Genomic DNA, 6,000 nt, shown 5'->3' with positions numbered 1-6,000 from the left:
AGAGCATGGAAAATGGAGATAAAAATAGTCTCTATTTTCTTGAGTTGTTTTGGAGATTACATGAACGTTTGCATCTAAAATCACACCAAAAACCTCAATAAAATAGCTGCTGCTTTTGAAGGCACTGTGTCAGGCCTTGGAGGGAGAGGGACTGGAGGAGGGCAGAAATTCATAAACATAGGTCAACCCACAGTCCCTCCCTCAAACACTTAAAGTCCAGTAAGGGTAATTCTTGATCACAGGGCAAATTAGCAAATGCTATCTTGAGTATATACACAAAGTTCTAACAAACACAAAGAATAAATCAATAAATTTCAAGTGGAAAAGTTTTCACAAAAATACGGAGCTTATGAGCTTGGTTTGAGCATGGAAAGGATCTAAATAAGCAGTGAGAGGGCAAAGGCAACATATCAAATGAAGGAAATCAAGTGAGCAAAGACCAGAGGCAGCCAGGACTGACCATCTAAAGCACGTGGGGTCCTTGGGAATCAAGTTAGTCAGGAAAACCAATATCCATCTAGATAAACCTCAAGCATGTGCTTCATTGATAAGCATTTTGACATTTTGCTAAAAACAGATAAGGACTGACAAGATGAGACTTAAGCATGGTAAATTTTGGTGCAGAGCCTTGGTTGATTTCTCATCTTGGAAGGATGCTTTGAAGACTTAGGGACTCCAGGAGCTGAGAAATTCTTAAAGTTTCAACATGGAACACACACTCCCCCACGCCATGTTCCCTAAGAAATTACAGCAGAGCTGAATCACCACAATCATTGGTTCCAGAATCAAAAGGAATAGTGATTACCAGCTGGCCTTTTAGAAGTCATCAATATTTCATCTAAATGTTGCAACCACCACATCTGTTTTTACTGATAACTGTTTCTTCCTGGGGAATAGAGACTGACAACTCACATTTCACAATTTGGCTTAAAAAACCTTATGGGTACCTAATGGCTTAGCTGAATCTCAATGGTGTCACTAGGAAAGTTTGCCAAGGAAACCCACACACTGTAAGTTTCTTTGAAATGTCCAGAAAGATTGTCATACCTGCCCTGATGTTCTGTGGATGTTTCCTAAAGCATCTCTCCTCATTGGGGCTGTGGGGTGGCACCTGGTACAAGACCACATTGTCCAGCTAGGCCATGCTCCCAGGCCTGGCATTGCATCTGCAAGTTAGAAATCATAAGTCACCAAATGGTGAAACTTCATGAACGAGAATATGTACAGATTTTATAAACCAGAAACTCATTCTTAATATGGTAATTTGGTTCATTTTATAAAATTCTTAGGTCAGTCCCAATGTCCTGCTATTCAAGCTGTAAATCTGAGAGCCATCTTTTGATTCCTTCCTCTCCAATCTCCTCCCAGTTCCTGCTGTATCAAATCAGTTATCAAACCCAATCATTTCTACTTTACAATCTTGCATCTGTACACCATCTATGTCTTTCTCTCTGGTCCTCATTCTCTCTTCCTTCCATCATCACAACAGCCTCTGAACAAGTTTGCCTTGCATCTGGTCTCACCCTGGCCTTATCTCTCCTCCATGTGGTCACCAGAGTCATCTTTCAAAAACACAGATTGGAAACACAGCTCTTACATCTGTGTTTGGATCTTACAACTGTGTGCTCTTACTTCTCTCTTTGGAGTGTGCTGCTGGCCTCCAGAATCAAACCTAAAGTCTTTGGTTTGGCATTCAGGACCTCTCCTAGCTTGGCCCCTCCATCTTTCCAGCTTCCTCTCCTTCTGCTTTCTCCCATTCCCCACACTGTCCAGCCACATGTAGATGACATGGCATTCCTGGGATAGAGCATTAGCTTGTATAACTCATTCCTTCATCCACACAGTTACTTCTGGGATTCTCTTCCTTTCCCTCTCCTCTTCCCACTTTTCAATACCCAGCTCCTGCTGAAGCTTCCCAAGCAACCACCAAGCAGAGACAGTCACTTTCCTTTCCTTTTCATTCACAAGCACACCTGTGTCTTTCAGATGATCTCTCTCCAAGGAGACTATGTTTGAGAGAAAGCCAAACCTGGTCCATCTCTGGGAGCAAAATTATAAAAGGCAGATTTAAAATGTCTTTGGAAATACATGAGGTATGAATTCACAGAGTTCTAGGATACTTTTTCCTACTTCTTAAAGTTATAATACTATGCACCGAATAGCCAAACTACCTCAGTTTGCTTTGCTGTGAAAATCAGTGTGAATGAACAAAAGTATTTTCTGATTCTCCTACATCCTGTGAAATTAAGGTATAACTCGAGATTTCTCTGAAGACTTACATCAGCTTGTGTTAAATACAAACCTTGCTTTTTTATATTTTAATTTTGCTATGTTCTATCATTAAAACCTTATTTGAGAGGTTTTTAAAAAAGAATAATAGGAGTATATTTTATGTGAAAGACATACACTAGCTATAACATTCAAGTGATACCTAAGAGTACAAAAGGAAAACAAACAAATATCTCCTCCAAATCCAACCCCTCCCTATAAATCATCATTCTTCTTGGGGACTATCACTGCAGACATTGCTTTTGCATTTATACAGCAACTGGGACTATGTTTCTCAAGTTATTTAAATAAAAGATTTTAATATTAATTGTATTTAACAGAAGAAAGAAGAATTGCCAAGAAACTGAAGAAATTGCTAAACTTCAGATAAATGCTTCTTCACCACAGAGATATTAATTTCTAAAAGTTCTGTCAAAACCAAGAAAACTTTAATTAAAAATGAAAGAGGTGGAAGTCATATATTTTTAAATTCATATTTGAATTTTGGACAAATGCTGGAATTCATTCACTATCTACCACATGCATGACTCTGCAAAGGCACTGGCAATTTAATAGTGCAATCAATAAACATGAAAATTTCAGATGGGTATGTGTGCTAGGAAAAGAAATAAAGCAGAGTAAAGTGTTAGAAGGGCCAATTAAGATCAGGTAGGCATAGAGAGCTTCTCTGGGGATAAGACAAGGAGCCTGAATGAGAAGGAGAACTAAAGCATGAATACATGTGGGGAAAGAGCATTCCAGACAGAGAGAATTGCAAACGCAGATGCCCTAAGTCTGGTGTCAGTCCATTTTTGTGTTGTTATAAAGGAATACTTGAGGCAGTGTTATTTACAAAGAAAAGAAGTTTATTTGGTTCAGGGTTCTGCAACCTGTACAAGAAGTATGACACCAGCATCTGCTTCTGGTAAGGGCCTCAGGAAGTTTCCACTCATGGCAGAAGGTGAAGGGGAACTGGTGTGTGCAGATCACATGATGAGAGTAGAAGCAAGAGAGACAGAGGAGGTGCCAGGCTCTTTTCAACAATCAGTTCTGGAGGAACTAACAGAGTGAGAACTCACTTATTACCATGGGGGCTGCAACAAGCCATTCATGAGGGATCCACCCCCATGACCCAAACACCTCCCACCAGGCCCCACCTCCAAGATTGAGGATCAGGTTTCAACATGAGATTTTAGGAGGACAAATATCTAAACCACATCAGCTGGACCAGCTCAGCGTGTCACAGCAACAGCAAAAAGGTCAATGTGCTGAGACCTGAGTGAGCAAGGGATAGGAGATGAGAGGAGGCTGGAGGTGAGGATATGCAGAGCCTGATAAGCCTGGGTAAGACATTTAAGGTTTATTCTGTTTATAATGAGAAGCCATTTGAAGGTCTTGAGCAAGGAAATGACATGACGTGGTTTACATTTTGAAAAGATAGCTTGAAATGAGCCATAGAAAATAGCTCTGGTGGACTAGGGCAAGAGTAGAAGCAGGGAGATAAATTGACAGGTTATTGCTATCTTTCCAAAGGCAGAGCCACGAAGACCTGCTAGTGAGGGCAATATGGGACATACATTCGCTTCCTAGGGCTTCTGTACCCAAGTAAAACAAGCTGAGTGGCTTAAGACAATGGAAACGTATTGTCTCACAGTTCTGGAGGTTAGACGTCTGAAATCAAGGCGTCGGCAAGATCATGCTCCCTCTGAAACCTGCAGGGCAATAGTTCCTTGCCTCTTCCTAGCTTCTGGTGGTTTGCTGTCAGTCTTTGTCATTCCTTAGTGGGCAGCTGCTGTAAATTCAATCTTTGCTTTCATTGTCACACAGGGCATTTCCTGTACATCTTTGTCTTCACATAGCCATCTTCTTACAAGGACACCCATCATATTGGGCCAGGGGCCCACGCTATTCCAGTATGGCCTCATCTTGACTAATTACACCATTTCCAAATAAGGTCACATTGTGAGGTACTGGTTTCTAGGATTTCAATGTATCTTGTTTTTGTTTTGTTTTGTTTTGGTGTTTGTTGTGGGGGGTTGGGGGCAATATTCAATCCATAACAAGGTGTGAAAGAAAGAGGAAAGTTGAGAAAGATGCCTTGGCTTTGGGCCTAAGCAATGGCATGAATGGTAGTGCCCTATATGGGAATGGGGAAGAATGAATGGGAGAGGTGTGATCAGATTTGTGGGAAGAAGTAAATAAAGAATTGCTTTGAACATGCTATGTTTGAGATATCTATGAGACAGTTGAGCTGGGAGAATAGAGAAGCCAGTTGTATTTCCAAATTTGGAGGTCAGAATTGGGAAATGGGCTGGGTAAATTTGGAAATCATTAGTGTATTAGGGCTTTTGATGCCATGAAGCTAGATGAGATTGCCTAGGAAGCAAATGCAGGCAAAATAAAATGATCTAAGAGTTGCACCTTGGGACAGCCCAACATTTAGAGGTAGTGAATAAAAGGATTGAACTGAGAATAAGAAGACAGTGACAGAACTGGCAGTGGGGTAGGAGGAAAGGCAGAAGAGTACAGAGTCTCAGAAACCAAATAAGAAAGTATTTCAAGAAAGACAGAGTAACTTAAAACTTTAAATAAGCTGCAGGATCTACCAAGATGAGCATTTGGAATTGACCACTAAACTTAACATGGAAGCCATTGGTGACCTTGACAAAAGTTTCAGTTGAGTGGTGGTAATTAGATCTGCTTCAAGAACATGGGACATGAAGAAGGTAAGTATAGAAAACACTTTAAAGATGGTTTTGCCTTTAGAGAAGATAAATAAGGCTATAATTGGAGGGATATGTGGATTCCAGGGATAGTTATTTTTTATATGGGAGATATTGGGGTATGTTTAATTGGTGACAGGAATGATTCAGTTGAAGGGAAAATTGTTCTTGAAGGAGAGAAATGATCATTAACAAAGCAAAGTATGAGTAGGACAGAGGGATTGGAATCCAAGGCACAAGAACGAAACTTGGCCTTGGGCAGAAGCAGGGAGAGTTTATCCTTTATGAGAGAAGGGAAGACAAAGGATGTAAGTACTGTAGATATAGGTAGGTATGCAGCCCTAGTTATGGAAAATAAGGAGGTTATATTCTGATTACTTCTGTTTTCTTATTTAAAAAAAAAAAAGCTATCTCGTTAGCTTAGACTGAAAAGGGGATGAGGGTGAGGTGGGAGGTTGGGAAGAAGGTTGAAGTGGTTATTCAGGAGAATGGACAAAGGAACTGACCAGAAAAATGGATAAGGCTTGCTGAGTTGCATGGTCCTAAATTAGAGCAAGACCATTGAGTATGGTTATGGTTTTTTCCAGTCACATTTAACTGCATAGTTACAGATGAAAAAGTAAACAGAGTACTGCCTTTAGCCAAATTAGGCAAGTATGACAGAGGGAGAGAGGGGTGAGAGAGTGAAGTGGTTAAGCAAATGAGTGGTTATAATGATAAACCATGGACTTCACAGATAAAAATGAAAGTAAAGAAATGTAGTAGACTTAATTGATGACTGGGAGGTCCTTATAGGTCAAATAATTGGTAGAATTTAAACTAGAAGAAGTGTGGCAGAAAGATCATAGAATGGGAAACTTGAGTCAAGATTTTGGAGGTGGTGCCATTACTAATCATTGATGGGTGAACTGTGACGGAGGAAAAGAACAGAGAATAAAGGAAATCAAGAAACTGAGAGGTTAGGCTTTTGTATAAGCAGTCTACATGGATGTTGAAGTCACCAAGCATG

Source organism: Rhinopithecus bieti, unplaced genomic scaffold, assembly GCF_001698545.2.
Source record: "Rhinopithecus bieti isolate Rb0 unplaced genomic scaffold, ASM169854v2 scaffold_15087, whole genome shotgun sequence".
Classification (NCBI taxonomy): Eukaryota; Metazoa; Chordata; class Mammalia; order Primates; family Cercopithecidae; genus Rhinopithecus; species Rhinopithecus bieti.
Note: the sequence above shows the minus strand (reverse complement) of the source record.